Raw genomic sequence first — 17,360 nt, 5'->3', positions numbered from 1 at the left:
CTATTAGGCCCGCTTTACTATATGGTACGGAATGTTGGGCTGCTAAGAGACATCATATTCAAAAAAATTGTGTAGCTGAGATGCGTATGCTGAGATGGATGTGTGGAAATACAATAAAAGATAAGATTCGGAACGAGGAGATACGTAAGAAGGTAGGCGTTGCACCCATTGAAAATAAGATGAGAGAGAATCGTTTACGGTGGTTTGGACATATTCGACGAAGGCCTAATGATGCTCCAGTTAGAAGGATGGAGAAATGGAAAAATATATTAGTTAAAAGAGGTCGGGGTAGGCCTAGGAAGACATGGATGGAGGTGATAGGAAAGGATATGAATGCTTTGAACCTCACCGAGGACATGGCATTGGATAGAAATGAATGGAGGAGAAGGATTCATGTGGAAGACCCAGAATGATTTTCTTTGTTGGTTCATATCGCCGACCCCAATTGTTTTGGGATGAAGGCGTAGTTGTTGTTGTTGTTGTATATATATATATATATATATATATATATACAAAAGGGAAACAACATACAAAAGTTTTTATTAGGCAACAAGGAAAAAATACAAGCCAATAAGCTATTTTTTGCTTAGACAAAGCAGGAACACAAACATGCTAAACATAAGGTAAACGATGAACATAGTGTGCACAAACACTAACGTTTGTTTTTTTCTGGAAACTAACGTGCTTTTATTTAATCATAGCAAACCATACGGTTGGTAAGCTAGCTTTACTGATAATAACTGAAAGGATGCAAGCCTGCTTCTTCAGTTGTGAGGGATGCCTTGGGCCTTAATGTACTCGGCATACTCTTCTTCTGAGCAACATCTAAATCCGCAACAACGCTGTAAACGGATTCCACAGCGAAAGCAAGGTCTTCCGCGAAATCCAAATCCTTGGTCAGATTCACCAACTGCACCACGAAGCTCACCAGGCTGAGGCTGGTATGTGGCACCATTGGAGTTGTTCCCTTCTGAAACCTCATCTGAAAACAATGGAAATGCGCAAATGATTCATTAGGGGCACGTTTGGAAGAGAGAAAAACTCTCATAGGAAAAGAAAGTTTTGCCTGAGTTTTTTATATGAGTTCTCCAAAAAAAAGTTTTTAAGTTATTTGTAGCATGAAAAAAAATGAGAGAGAGACAGAGGAGGAGGGTAGTGATGGTGGTGGTGGTGGTGTGTGTGTGTGTGTGTGGTGGGGGGGGGGAGTGTAAGCATAATTTTTTTTCTTGGTAGGAAACATTCCTGGCTATCAAAAAGTGTACAAAACTCTCAACCAAAAAGTCTTTCTCATTTGGAAGTGTCAGAAAATTCATACTAATTTTCTATTTTGACTCACTTTTTCTAGAATTTTTCTCTCTTCCAAACGTGCAGTAGATATGGAATATCTTGTTGGAAAAAAAAGGAAGAGCAGAAACGTACGAAATGAAAAAAGAGCAACAAACCCATAAATTTTCCTTCAGAATAAGAGGCTACAATGGACAAGGTCTAGAAATGCAATCAAGAGGACTTAATTGGCTCCATTAATATCAGGCTGACCAGATACTAAGATGGGTCACGTGCCTGAAAAAGTCAAGAAATGCTGGTCTTGAGTTGGGGTTCCTAACATGGTCAAGTTCTAGCTCTACACATCCATCATGATTCGAGTGGGCCCGTAATGCTGCATTGCAGTGACGCGATTGACCATTACGATATTGCTTATGGCAATGCTGATGATTGGATCCCATCACTCTTAAGAATTCAGATCCAGTGATAAGCCTTATCATGGATCCCATCAGCATTATCCATCGATATCATCCGCAATGGGCACATGATTTCATTGATGCGAATTATTTTCATCAAATTGGACTTCATACATGTAAACTACATCAATCATTTAATGAAGATCAACATTTAAATCATCAAAATCCAACTTGTTTGCAGGATTTTTTTGGCCATTGTAAAATCAAAGGTTGACAAAACACAAAATTTTGTAATTTAAAAAATCATATTTTTTGGTCAAAACAAAGATCCAAAGGTCGATTCTTATTAAATTTATCATGTTGAATCCATCTATAAGGTCAGATTTGATCAAAACAACTTGTATCAAGATTTAGGAGTGGTACCAAGATGGGGAATGACATAGGGGATGAGCGGAAGCAAACTCCCAACATTCCTGGCCCATTGATTGCTACAATGGGCAGGCAAACCGTAGTGATGACTTATCACTCATGGACGGTGATAACGTTTATCACCTGATCTGCATTCCTCTCAAATATCCCAAAGGACCAAAACATTTTCCCCTGGCCAGATTTGTTGCGAAGTTGAAACAATGCTATCCAAAAAGGAAAATAAATGACTAAATGATTTAGGGCACGTTTGTGTGTCATGGAAAATGGGTGTTTTGGCGAAAACTCATGACAGGCATGTGTTTCTGTGGAGCCCAAAATGTCAAAACAAACATGGGACCATCGATTTGCATCGACGGATGTGCCAAAATGCATGCTAGACCCCCTTTTTCTGCGAAAAGCATTCCCAGGGGGCTCCGATTTTGTTTTCGCTTAAGAAGAAACTGCGACTTCAGGTGTCACGGCTTCCTCTTCCATGACACACAAACGCGCCGGTAAGAGCTGAGACAAAGAACATTAACGCACTTCGCTTCTCCTTTGGCTCTCTTGCAAACACAAGAGAAAAGGTTAAGAGTAGGGCAACAAGGAGGATGGGCAAGTAGTAACCCTTCTTTGCCATGCCTATGAACTACTATAATGTCACTAACAAGCAAAGAAGCAGGAGCTGAGTATGGAATGGAACCACCTTTGCCTTTCTATTTATAGAAGTGTGGGGAAGGGGGTGTAGGGTGAGAGTGGATCCTGTCAAACGCTAACAACCACAAACCCCACCCCTCTTTACTGTAACTCAGTACAAGTGGGACTCATAGAGGAATGGGGTGTGGTTGTAAACGCTGGGTGAGATTGCAGCTGTAGGCTATGACGACATTTATCATCTGGATTGAAATCAAATAAATATTTGATGTGATTGGTAGTTTGTATTTACTCAATTTTTCAACTTAACGTTTCAATGTCATGGCCATCAATGGCCTCATGAAAGGTTAAAACTATGGAGCCCATATAGTGAAATTCCACTCTTTTGCCAAGGCTGAAGCATATTTTCATATGCATTATCAAGGATATGTCATTAAAATTAAGCGAAAAATACCCAACAGTGGTTGCATCAAAATATAGATAAAATTTGTGTTCTTTACTTAAAATGAATTTTAAATATTTTTATCAAGGATATTAAGTAGATATATAAATTTTATTATAGGAACATAAGTTTAAAAAAAGTTCAATCTTTTCAATATGAGATAGAAGATTTCAAAGTTCATTTCTATATTAGTTAAGCAAGCTTTCGATGTTTAAGAAGTGGGTTTACCATAAAGCTTTGGAAGCATTAAAGGAGTTTATAGTCAGCAAAGTTCTGAGGTTTTAAGAAGCTTCCGGCAACTATATATACTCAGGCAATGTTTATACGATAGAAATTTTAATTGGCGAAGCTTGCTCAACATTTCGTAATGTCTATTGATTGGTGATCATCACAATTTTCAGTCACGCATACAAACAGGGAGCGATGCAAGTGAGGTTAAGTATGCCCAAATTATGGGTTTAGTTGTACCTAGTCAGTGTCAACTTAAGAATTGGGCAAGCAAAATGATGTAAATAGGGAGGGTCTGATTTACGACAAAATTTATCAACTAGGCTTATATCTAAGAAAAGCTGAGAAATACGAGAAATAGCTAGAAAATGCAAGAAATAACTGAAAAATGAGAAATAATTCAATTTAATATTCTCAAATCAACTTTGTACTCTAATCTTAGATCTTTCCTATATTTGTAGGGAAGAATTCTGATCCTATTAGACTTTCTAGACTGATAACCCTCTAAAAGATAAAACTTATTCTAATTTAATAAAACCTGGATCTTGGATCCAAGATCCATTACAATGATTCAAATACTAAAATAACCAAACTAAATAATATGGATTTCAAATGATCCAACTAGAGATGTGAGCATAGATAGATTTATATATCACTCCACTCCTGCATCACAAAATGTAGTTTTTCTGACTGAATTCAAATTTGAACCCAATTTTTTTGTCTTGTTATTGGAGTTAAGAGTCAGATTCAATATTAAGATGGGGCCATGTTTAGGCCCTGATATGATTATTTGATTAAAGTTGGAAGCCAGATTCAAATGGGTTCTAATTAAGGACAGGTAGGATGCTCAGTCCAAATCCAGATCTAGAAGTGGACCACAGCATTGACCAAATTTTGGACCACAAGTAGCAAAAATTTGGAACCAACCCATGCTGATTTCAGTACCTGATCCTTATCTGCTCAAAGTCATGTGTAATCTAAAAATAAAATCTCAAGACGATAAAATTAACGTGGTTCGGTTCAGCAGAACCTACATCCACGACTACAAACTCTCACACTTTTCATTAATGGGGAATCATATATACAATTAGCTTCACAGGTATTCTTTGAGGGGAACTCACATTTAGAAACCAACACCTCTACCTTGTCTTTCCCACATTCGTTTTCACCCTTGGAAATAAAGTTTCCAAACCCATCCTATAGAATCATTTGTCAGGGCAACTTGTGTGTGACCTGCTGATCTCTCTACTTTGTTTCCTCCTTCAGAATGATGAATATCAGGAGCGTTTCTTCTTTTAGAATGTTGAATATCAGGAACGCAACCATTATCTTCAATACTTGACTTATCACTCCCCCTCAAGCCAACGGGAGCTGGCGCCATGAGCTTGCCTCGAAACTTCAAAAACTGAGGTCAAGATAGGCCTTTGGTAAATATATCTGCCAGCTGATCTTGATTATGAACATAACAAACTTGCAAATCCATTCATATATGAAGTGATAATCAATTTCAATGTGATGAGTGTGATCATTTAATCGGATTGGAAGCCATGTATAAAGCACTGATATTGTCACACTAAAGGCGAGTTGGGTCCCTCAAAAAAATACCAAGATCATGCATTAAGTAACTAATCCAAATCAATTCTGCAGTTGTAATAGCCAAGGATTCATATTTAGCCTCTGCACTGGAACGGGCAACTGTTGGGTGTTTTTTAACAGCCCGGGAGTTTAAATTAAGACAAAAAAAAATACAATAACCGCTGGTAGAACGTCGATTGTCAGGGCAGGGCAGCTAGCCTAGCCTGCATAAAAAAAAAAACAAGAAGTTTCTGGGATGCTGCAAGTTGCACCTGAATACCATACTCGAGATCCTTTTAGGTAGCATAAATTTCTCTTTGCTGCAGTAAGATGAATAATAGTAGGATTTTTATTTTTTTTGAAAGGCCAGCTGGGGTTAGGCAGACCCCTACCAGTTCTACAACGATACCATTGGGATTTGAACTTGCAACGACCCAATACAAGGTGACGTGCACTAGCTGCTCCGGAGCCCCTGTTGGTACAGTAGGATTATGCATAAACTGGCTAACTTGATTGACAGCATAGGTAATTTGTGGATGGGTCAAAGTTAAATACTGCAGAGAACCAAACATCTTGCAGTACTGTACTGGATCATTTAAAATACTACCATGAAATGCCAACATTTTCCCACCCAAAGTAACAGGAGTACCCACTAGTTTAGCTCCTAACATGTAATCGAGCAAAGAGATCCATAATATATTTCTAGTGAGTTAAGATCAAACTTGAATTGGCCTCCATGCCAAGAAAATAATGTAACAGGCCTAAATCTTTCATTTCAACATAGTTGAGATGAGATATAAATGCATGAATCTGATCATCATCACTAGTAGTGTCATCAACATATAACAACAAAACCATGCAGGTAAGCTCAGTGCGATAAAGAAACATGGAGGGATCAACCTTACTATAAGAAAATCCAACTTCAAGTAAGATCGAGCAAAACCGTTGAAACCATGCTGTTTAATACCGTACATGGCCTTATGTAATTTGCAGAAGTGATTAGGAAAATCAAGATGTTGAAACCCCAGTGGTTGAATCATGTAAATTTCTTTGTCAAGTTGGCAACAAAGAAAAGCATTTTTGACGTCCAATTGGTGAACCACCCAATTTCGAGAAACCACAAAACTAAGCACAAGATGAATAGTACTAAGGCACACCACCAGCAAACCCATGAGTGACCAAGGAGCCCTTGTATCATTCAAGTCTACCATCACCATGTGGCTTAACATTAAATACTGATTTACAATCAACCAATTTTGAAGCTTGAGAAGCAGGTACCAAAGACTGATTTTTTTAGAAGAGCTTGAAATTCGTCATTCAATTATTGTCTTTAACAACTTGAAGAAAGGTATGAGGATTAGATGAAAGGTGAGTGATACGTTCCACTGGGCCTACGTTCAAGGTTTAGGGCTTAGGTGGGCTGGGTTAGGCTAGAGTTTGGGTCAAAGTCAAAATCGGGTAACTGGTTAGGCTGGGTCTGATAGGGCTTGGTAAAAAATCTGGTACTCCCAAATAGTGTGCCAGAAAAATCCCAAAAAATAGGAGATTAATCTAGACACATTAATGAATATACAAGCCAAATTTCGAGGTCAAAGGTTTTCTAGATTGGGAGAAATAATTTAGACAAATTTGAGGTTAGAATAGGGTTTTTTGCAGGATGAACTGTGTTTAGGGATAAAATCAAGATTTTGGAGGGTCTGAACTAATGATCCTAAGAAAGCTTGAGTTAAAATTTCAAACCCGGATGATTTACGGGTTGGGATGGGCAACTTCAGCAACTCTAATGAAATTTCAGCTCCGTCAGAAAACAGGTTCGAGACATACTTGAGTCTAGGGGTTTTCTAGGCTAGGAAAAGGCTTAAGGAAAGAGTTCTACTAACTTACAAGACTAGGTCCAGGTATATGCTAAGGCTTGCTAAAGGTCTAGGTCATCCGGGGTTGGCCAGGGTTCTACAATTTAGGCTGAGAAGGGTTGAATCTTTCAAGTTGTTGATGCAGTCCATATGAACAGATTGGAGTTGGTGACTTATTCTTAGTCCTTAGGCAATTCAAACTCAATGAGAATCTAATCACCTTTAGTTGGCAAGAGAGAGCACTTAGCAAGGGTGAGATGAGTCAGGGAGCAGGGACTCATAAGGGATAAGAGAGAGAAGAGAGGCGATTTTGAGGGAGAGACTTCTATTTTATTTTTTATATTCAACATATCAGATTGGGCCCCTTATATAGGCTAAGGCGGCCGCATTAAAGCTATAAAAAATACATTGTGTAATTAATTAGAAAAGTGTAAGACTAGATAGAACCTCCCTGGACTCACTTAAGGAAGAGGCTATTTCACAAGCCATCACTTGTGCTTCCCCAAGACCATTAGGGAGAAACTTCAACAGGGTTGCACGGTTCACCAAGGCCATTAAAATGGCTAGGGTGCCCAAGGGGTGAGGCCCACTTGACCGCCCTATTTCTTCTTCAAGAGGGACATCCCATAGGTGAGTCCCACTTGCATTAAAGTCTTATATTAAAGAATTGGGTGCCCTAGGCATGGGTCCCACCTATCTTACTTGGTTGGAGTGCTGAGGTGGCATCCCATGGGCGGATCTCACAACTTGGAGCAACTAGAGCTTGGATCCTGGATCAGCATCATTTGGATTTGCTTTCATGATTGGGTGCAATGGACTTGGATCTAGGTTGGCCACACTTGGATCCATATCATGTTCTTGAAATAATGGATTCATATCTAGGTCTTCATCATGTACTTGGGCCATTGGGTTCGGATATGAGACCGCAAGAATTGGGTATGCATCATCCCCTCTCCCTTGAGATTTGCCTAGTCTCTTAGGCAAAAATTTGGCATGCATTGTCATTGATCCCCCCGCAGCAATGCTTTTTTTTTGTTCCAAGCCTTGACAGACAAGACATTGGTTCTTGTTGCTTCATCTTGATGGAATTTGTAGAGGTACGACTACGATGAGAGGGCAACAATTAATGTCTTGTGATTCTTTTGGTTCATACATGACATGTATTGTTCTTTGAGCAATTGGCCTGTGGAGGCCGACATTCTCATTTATATCAATAAAGTGTTGATTGCCCACTTCAAGGTACTCCATGACCTCTCTTAAAATTTATACCGTACCTATCTTAAGGTCCGGTTACAGTAGCAATTGTCGTGGGTTTCTCTCTAGAAATGAGTCTACCCATAGAGTTTACATTAAGCAAGCAATTTCAAAAGAATAAGGATGAGGAAACGCAAAACAGACAATCACAAGTTAAGTAATCCTACAGGTAAGCATGTATGCCAAATAAACTATTCTATCACAGAATCCTTATATTTTATTTCATTCATACAAACTCTTCGTGCGACTTTCCCCTACCTCGGGATGTCGTGCAGCTGTGTACGTCTACGAGTGTAGATGATACGAGGCTCAGGCCGCGAAGCCAGAGCGGGGTTCGATGCGAAGTCTGCAAAAGTGTGGGCATTCAGCACTATATTATTTATTATGCCAAGAAAAGAGAGTCAGGCAGGGCATCGCTCCTTGCCTGTCGGTCAAAACAATGAGAGGCGGCAGGGTATGCCCCTGCTTGCAGAAATCAAGGAAGCAACAGGGAGTGAGCCCCTGGCTGCCGACAACAGTGAGGCAACAGGGGACGAGCCCATGCCGAACAGCAAGGTGGCAGGGGGCGAGCCCCTGCCGACAACACCGAGGCGGTAGGGGGCCAGCCCCTGTCGACAGCATGCGAGGCGGCAAGGGGGCAGCCCCTGCCGACAGCAGCGAGGCGGCAGGGGTCGAGCCCCTGCCGACAACAACAAGGTGGCAGGGGGGGCGAGCCCCTGCCTGCCAGGAACACCCAGGTGGCAGGGCGAGCCCCTACCAATCGGTGATCGAGCGATGGCAGGGGAACGAACCTCTGTCGAAGAGAGAGAGAGAGAGATCGGGGCGGCAGGAGCCACCAACCTCTTGCTGATCCCTTCGCAGGTCACAGAGGAGAGGGGGGTGACAGGGGGACAACCGACCTCTCGTCGATCGCCCGATCACCCACAAGGGAAAGGGGGTGTCACAGGGGCTATTGCCCCCCTGCCGGCACTCCGGAGAACCCCCAGAGAGAGGAGACGACAGGGGCCCCGTAGGCCACTTGTCGGGCCTCCGATGGGCACAGAGGAAGTGGGAGGCGCGGCAGGGGCCGTGCGCCGCCTGTCGACGAACCCTCAAGAAGAGGATGAAGAGGGAGGGCACGACAGGGGCCACTGGCCTCCTGCCGTGCCTTCCGGCGAGGTGACAGAGAGGGAGGTGAAAGGAGAAAAGGGCGTACCTGGGAAAAGGATCGTCGGCGTCGTCAGTCGGTAGTGGTCGCAGCGGCGACGGCGATCGGCGTTGGCGGCGTGCGCAGGTAAGGAGGAGATGGCCGGCGCGAGGAGAGCGAAGAGATTCGAGAGGGAGGCGTGCCTCCCCTCGCCCTCCTGTGATGCTCTTAAAGAGCTCGGGGGAGGGGGATAAATGGGGAAACCCTGGTTGGTTTCCCTTATCTACCCGAAGACACAGGTGGGGGTGCGGCGCTCGGGAAGAGGATTTCTTCCTGAGTCGGGTTATAAAACCCTATCGAGGATGGGCTTGGGTCAAGTCCGAACCCGACCCGACCCGGGTCCGATACTAAATTTTTTTTTTAAACGTGGGTTTTACAAGGAAGGTTCTTGTAGTTTCAATGATGTGTCTATATTTTCTTTCAGCTATGCTGAGTATAGGGACATGATCTTTGGTGTGTGGTGGCATTTTATTATAGGTAACCTTAAAATCTTTTGATAAGAATTCTTCCTCTAAATTAGTGCAAAATATAGAGATATCATGTTGAAAATTATTTTTACCCAATTTATGAAATATTTGAAAATATAAAAAAAACTTTATATTTATGTTTAAGAAAATAGATTCATGTGTGTCTATTAAAATCATCAAAGAATATGACATAATATTCAAACTCATCCTTAGATATAATAGGTGTTGGACCCCAAGCATCTGAATGTACTAACTCAAGCAGTCGTGCAGAGACAAAGTTTTTTCCTGAAATAACAATCTTTTCATTTTGTAAAGAATCCAATCTTTACAAGTAAAAATTTTAATATTACAAAAAAAAAAATCTATATTTAGAAAGTGTTGGATTTTGAATACATTAGGATGGCCAAGTCTTTTATGCCATAAGTCCAATTCTAGTTTCTAAACATTACAACAAAAAGTATTCTTGGGTATTCCCAAAAAAACATATAGTATAAACCTACTTTTCTATGGCCTTCCCCAATAAGCTTTCGTCACTTGTGATCTTACACCTGACAACCAATAGAAGAGAAGGAAACATTATACCCATGATTAGATAATTGAGAAACAAACAAAGGATTTAAGTTTAGTTTAGGAATATACCTAATTTTTTGAATAAAAAAACTTTTTGAAATATTTTAAAAATTTTGTATTCCTTTAATCTCAAGGGATGTCCCATCAACAATAAAAACATTTGACCCACTTGAATAACATTTAGATAAAATATCATCATTTAGTGTCATATGGAAAGAGGTACCTCAGTCAAGAAGCCAAAGAGACTTATCAGCCTCAGAGATGTAACGCACCAAAATTTCGAACCATATAATTTCCTTGAAATAGTTGAAAAATTCCTTTTCTTTACAGAGTTTATTTTTAAAATCAGCGAAAATGATTTCTTTAAAAGAAAAAGGACAGGTTTGACAACCTTGGGCACGTTAGCGAGAGAACAAAGATTTATCATGGACGATCTGCAATAATACTTAGGAAATCATTTCTTCTATTTAAAGAGAGTATCAAGTTTGTACAAAATTTGGATTTCCTCTAGGGAAACCCGTATCAAAAACCAAAATGTCCAGGAGAAGAACTACGAGCAGAAACAGTGGATCCTTAAATCATCTCGCAGTTGCGCCATCGCCTGATGCACCTAATCGTCACCTGTACCCATGAAATGGGTTAGTTTTGCGAAAAACTAATAGGAGAGTACAAAGACAGAAAGAACTAAATTAGGCATAGATAATTTATGCAGCAGGTAGTAACGAACAAACTAAGCAGATAGACTGGAGGAATAAGCTAAGTACAACAAACTGAAAAAGGGTGAGCATGCTCAATTTAGTTATTATTTGATAACCGGCCATGCGGGTACATACATGGCACGTGAGTCGAAACAGTCAAGTCCAAGCCGAGTGTTCATTATGTTAAGTATCTTAATATACCTCGGTTGTCTGACTGAATCCTATTCCTATGGAGACGACCGATGGTCGAGAGAGTAAGTCCCCAAGATCTGATAGCGATGCATCCAACTTCTGCAGAAGGGTTAGGCTAACTTCTGCAGAGTTGGATCCGGGTTGGGTCCAAACCCGACCCGGGTCCGAGATTTTTTTTTTGTTAAAAACTGGGTTTTACAAGAAATGCCACCTGAAGAGATTGTGGCTCTGGTTGATAGAGTTCCTTTGAGTAAAAGTTGAAGGGCTTCTACAAGTTCACTTAAGGACATGCTCCCGATGTTTGATTCTTGTGAAGCTTTGGACTCACTTGTCTCTTGTATAACTGAGGCTACCTTTTTCTCATAGGTTGTCTTCAATTTAAGACAATATTTCTTAACATGTCCTGGTTCACGATAATAGTAACAAATAAAAAATTTTCTCAAACTCATTACCTTGTCTTTTATACCGTTCGTTATTCGATCTTTTATAATGTGATGGTTTGTATGCATGAACATAGTTTTCAGATTTACACACGACTAGGACTGAGTCATCATCTTTAGATGTCTTATTTTTTGTTTATTTTCCTCCATACTTAGTTCTTCAATAGTATCTTCAACAGAGAGGACTTTTCCTCTATAAAGAAGAGTTGATTTAGTAGGCTCAAACTCTGGCCTTAAACTATTGATGAATTTATAGAAATGTTCCACAACAATTTATCTTTGACAAATTTTTATATCTTCAGAACAATGTCATTGTGGCTCAAGAAGAGCCAATTCATTCCAAAGATCGGACAACTCACTAAAGTATTCTCTAATACTTTTTCTTGAGTCATAATATGTATTTTGTCTTGAAAATTGTCAACATGAGCAATATCTTTAAGAGAGTGCATTCTCTTAAGATAGTCCTATGTTTTATTTGCATGTTCAAATTTAGCAAGAGTTGAACACTTCTTGATATCAATACTATTAATAAACCAAGACATAATCTTGGCATGCCCTATTCGCCATTCTTTTTATTTCTTCTCGTATGAGGTCATACCATGGCCTTTTCCGCCTCTTTAAGAGGTACTTTTTTTTCTCCTTCTATCTTAATAAGGAACTTGTTCATACATTGCATTTATTCATTCAAAACTGAATATGCTCATACATTATATTCATTACATTTATTTAAAAAATGAGCATGCTCATACATTGCATTCATTCATTCAAAATTGAATATGCTCATACATTGCATTAATTTCATTCATTAAAAAAAGAAAACTTGCTCATACATTGTATTATCCATTCAAAACAGAATGTGTTCATACATTGCATTCATTTCATTCATTCAAAAAATAAACATGCTCATACATTTCATTCATTCAGTAAAAACTGAACTTGCTCATACACTGTATTCATTCATTCATTTAAAAAATAAATTTGCTCATACATTTCGTTCATTCATTCAAAACTGAATTTGCTTATACATTACATTCATTCAATTCATTAAGAAAATGAACATGTTCATACATTGCATTCATTCACTCAAAACTGAACTAGCTCATGCATTGCATTCATTCAAAACTTGAACGTGCTCATACATTGTATTCATTAAAAAAACAAGCATGCTCATATGTTGCATTCATTCATTCAAAACTAAACATGCTCATACATTGCATTCATTCCATTCATTAAGAAAAAAAAGAACCTACTCATCCATATGAACCTGTTGACCATTTATTGCTTTCCTATCCCACGCATACCATATAATTGAACTCTGCCTTTCCAGAAGTCTTGCATGAATCCATAGGCCAGGATTCGTATCATTGGCCTTCCTTGCGAGCAGTTGTAACTACTAACTAATCAACTGCAATAGCTAGTTCATTGCTTTTTTATCCCACTCATACCATATAATCAAACTCTAAAGACATACCCTGTAACAATCATATACCAAGTTTAGACATACCTAACATATACATAGAAAGCATAAGAGTCATTAAAGCAATTTATTAAAAAATACTAGATAAATACAAAAAAGTAATTCATTAAACAACTCTTAACAATTCCTATATTTGACAAAGCATGCATACTCTAACATATTATTATTTGTGATTCTGCCTGTTGTAGTCAACCTCATCACATACACTGCACTTGTATGGTATAACATCCTTATGTTTTGCTCTCTGTCTATTCACTTTAGGTTGCCCTGTTTTATTAATCACTTTTGGTGGATAGATAGATATAAGAGTCGATGGAGCAATATGTGGAATATTATTCACTAAGAAAAGGAATGAATATGCATTATATGCAACTCAATACAATTCAACTATGAAGAACTTATCACAATAATCCTCTAGTAATGTGAAGGGTAAAAAGGTCTTAACAAAATTGGCTATTTGCATTTTGATCATCGGATAGATTTTGTCAAATTGTGTGGTTTTTAGGGAAACATGTAATTTTTACCATATTGCATGGTCATTTTCCGTTTTCTTTTTCTATTTCTTCCTTCTAAAATCGTACTTTAGCCTATTTCACTTATATGTGTGACCTTCCATCTTCCAACATGAAATTGAAGGATGGTGGAAGGTGCACTATGAGGATATGATATAAAGAAGTGGTCATAGGATTAGGGGAGAGAGAGAGAGAGAGATTTTGCATTAAGATGAAGTATCCTAAGTGAAAATGGGATAGAGTGGTACATAGTGAGTGAGAGAGAGAGATAGTAATGAAGTTAAAATGGACAAAGAGAAATATATTTAATGAGTAAAACCAGTATAATTTTGAACTTATTAACTATTAACCATGGATGAAGGGGAAACCAATATGAATTTGAATAATTGAAAATAAAATTAGGTGTCAATTTGAGTTAATATTTACAAAGAATGACCGTACTGTATGGCAAAAATAATGTGTTTCCAAAAATGGCCCACAATTTAACAATTTGTTGAATAGACAATTTTGTTGGTTCCTAAATTTTTTTTTTGACAATGTTACCCTTCGTAGGTGTGAATTTATGATTTTTCCATGTCATGACAATAAAATAATACACCCGCGAAGCTCGTCAACAAAATTGCATCGAAGGTTGCGATATTCCAAAAATGATTGCGGAATTTTAAAAAAGTTGTGAAACTTGTGACTAAGTTTCACGTGATCACCTGCGAAAATCATAAATTTTGTAAAAGTTCGATAATTGCAAAATTGTGGACGGGTATCGCAAATCACGTTACAAAAATCCTTTCAAGTCTTGCAGAAGTTCATACCATACAAAATTTCAAAATAGTATCGCACGATGTATTGCGAAATTATGAAAAATTGTGAAAGTCTAATATTGCAAAATGGTAGACTAGTATCGCACCGGTATTGTGAAATTCATTTTTCTTACAAAATTTTGTACGAGCATAGTATAAAAACAAAGGTAAGGTTTCACAAAAACTATGTTTTTTATGGTCTCCAACCAGTGCCAAATTATGATCATTTTTCTAGGGCCAAGCATCGGTGGTGAGAAGATCATCACCGCTTTATCGGCAAAAATCATTGATGGCTAGTTTTTCTGGTAAGTGCATCTTATGGTATGGGTGGCATTGGAATGAAATCTGCAACTGATTCTCATCATAAAGAATGGGAATGATGATGGTGTATCTTCCCATCAACACTGAGTCGACATATCTCACAGTTAGTGTTCAATCACGTGGTATGGGTGGGATATCCAGTGTTCTTGAGGCCTCTACTTTAACAAACTATGAGTTTTTCTGGTAAACGCATCTTATGGTATAGGTGGGATAGAAAACCAAAAGTCTGCAAGTTGTCATCTAAAAATATGTTCTCATCATCAGGAGGGCTCAACTCTAATAAACTGTGATAGTTGGATAAATGTATTTTCTTTCTATCAACACAAAGTTGATGTATCTCACAATTAGCATTCAATCACATGGTATGGGTAGGATATAAAAAAATCAAGAGAACACACAGTGTAGTGTTTTCTCCATCAAAGATGTGATATGCAGCATTCTTAAGGCCCAAGAGATGGAGGTACATCAGGCAGTGTGAAGCAACATTCTTATGAAAGAATGAAATTAATGCAATGTATGAGCAACTTCATTTTATGAAAGAATAGAATGAATGTAATGTATGAGTGACTTTATTTTGTGAAAGAATAGAATGAATGCAATGTATGAGCATCTTCATTTTGTGAAAGAATGATGTTTCATTTCTCAACCCATTTTTTGCATCTGAATGCCCTATTTTAACAAATCCTGAATTTTGGTCCCTCAAGTAATTTTTTTGGCGAATCTCCTGCGAATGGTGGTGGCAAATAAAAAAATTTGCAAAAAAAAAAATGCAAATAAGAAATTTCGCAATACCGTACTTTCATAAAATTTTCACACGTACCATGCAAAATTTCTTTCTGATTTAAAAAGAATGAACAAGAATTCGCACGGACCTTGTGAAATTCCTTTCTGATTTTAAAAGAATGAATAAAATTTTGCATGTACCATATGAAATTACTTCCTGATGTGAAAACTCTTCAATTACAAACATATGTTCATTCTTTGTTATATATACATTATATACAATTGATTTTCATAAACAAATCAATCACATGTTATACAAACTATACATATCAAATCTTTTGAGTTACGAAATTTTGGGCCATTGATTTTTTTACTCTTTTAAAAACTTAATTACTTGTCATAATTACATGATTCAAAACAAGTTTTTTACTAAACAAATCATGCGGATCACATCTATGTGATCTGATTGAGTCGATACAACTTGTACCTATGATTTCTAGCTCATTAGTATCATACCTTCATTAGTAACCAATATTAACCATATATATATATATGTGTGTGTGTGTGTGTGTGTGTGTGATGCTATTGGAGGAACAAAACTATTGAGTATAAATCACCTTTTTCATATATTTTTTATTTTTTTGTTAGATCGGACCTTGGATGTTATCTACAAGGTTTGTTCAATGGAGAATGAATTTTGAATCATGTAATTGTGACATGTAAATAAGTTTTGTAAGGTCTTCAAAAATCAACAGCCTACAATACACTAAAATTCCACGATTCAAAAAATCATATTTTTAGATCAAGATCCAAAATTTGATCCTTAGCAAAACAAAGCATGTTGAACACATCTGTGTGGTCAGATTGATGCCAATGAGGCTTGAATCTGTGATTTCCAACTCTACAATTCTGTGCCTTCAACAGCACCAAAGATTAACACCCCCCACCAACCAACCACAACGCACACACACACATGTGTGTGTGTGTGTGTGTGTTGCTAGCATAGCTTATTCCTCTTTCACGGGCCAGATAATCCGCTCATCTAGTGAAAAGGCTAGTGCCATGTTTAGTTCTTTAACCATTTTTATAGCACTTGTCCAGTTTTCCTCTGTCAAAAAAGGAAAAAGAAAAATACACGTCTATAGCATCAATTGTTGAACATCAAGGTCTTAAATATAGGGAGGAAGAAAATATTTTCATCAGAAAATTGGTCACTTTTTTTCCTAACAAGCAGTTGAAATGCAATTAGTACTAAAAGTTCGAGCGGTACAAAATTGTTCCCAGCAAAGCATTTGAGAAAGCCCTTATGTCGCTCAAAACATTATAGGTTTATCGGGCATTTTAGCAGCTAACAAAGCAAACTACAGTATTTTCAAGCTATAGGCTCAGGAGACAATGAAATCTAAAAAGTTCAATTACTAAATCCAACAACAGAACTATCAATACCTTAAAGAGGCTCAATGCTCCCACTACTGATGAAGTAAAATCTTAACGGAACTTCCCAAAGAAAGGGATGCTTTACAATAGATAGGAGAGCTCCATTACTCACATAACAAAATACACTTGAAATTTACATAGAACGAGTAACTTGATTTCCACGAAAAGGTTGGAAGATGGGCGAAGATATATATACAATTGGCACCAACAATTTGACAAAAGGAACTGGAGAGGTCCTGCAATGGGCTCAATCTCCTTTCCTCACATAACAAAACACGTTGAAATTTATATAGAACGATAATGCAGGAAAAGATAGTATCTGAATTTCCAGGAAAAGTAACAAGGTTGGAAGACGAATGAAATATATAATTGGCATAAGAGACTGACAAAAAGGAACTGGAAGGACTTGCAATGGACTCAATTGGAAAATACCCATTGGATACAGCTTTC

General features: G+C 38.1%; 1 long non-coding RNA gene across 1 annotated transcript; it reads right to left on the bottom strand.

The window, feature by feature from the left end:
• Positions 1-521: 521 nt before the first annotated feature.
• LOC149843949 (uncharacterized) lies at positions 522-2,777 on the bottom strand. The gene is made up of 2 exons (XR_016430942.1): positions 2,631-2,777; positions 522-982 (listed from the first exon to the last, which is right to left on the bottom strand). It is a non-coding gene; the product is annotated as an uncharacterized LOC149843949 (long non-coding RNA).
• Positions 2,778-17,360: the final 14,583 nt, after the last annotated feature.

Source organism: Nuphar pumila, chromosome 3 (assembly GCF_984573655.1).
Source record: "Nuphar pumila chromosome 3, dmNupPumi1.hap1.1, whole genome shotgun sequence".
Classification (NCBI taxonomy): Eukaryota; Viridiplantae; Streptophyta; class Magnoliopsida; order Nymphaeales; family Nymphaeaceae; genus Nuphar; species Nuphar pumila.
The sequence above is the reverse complement of the archived record's forward strand: the minus strand, read 5'-3'. Positions and strand labels throughout refer to the sequence as shown.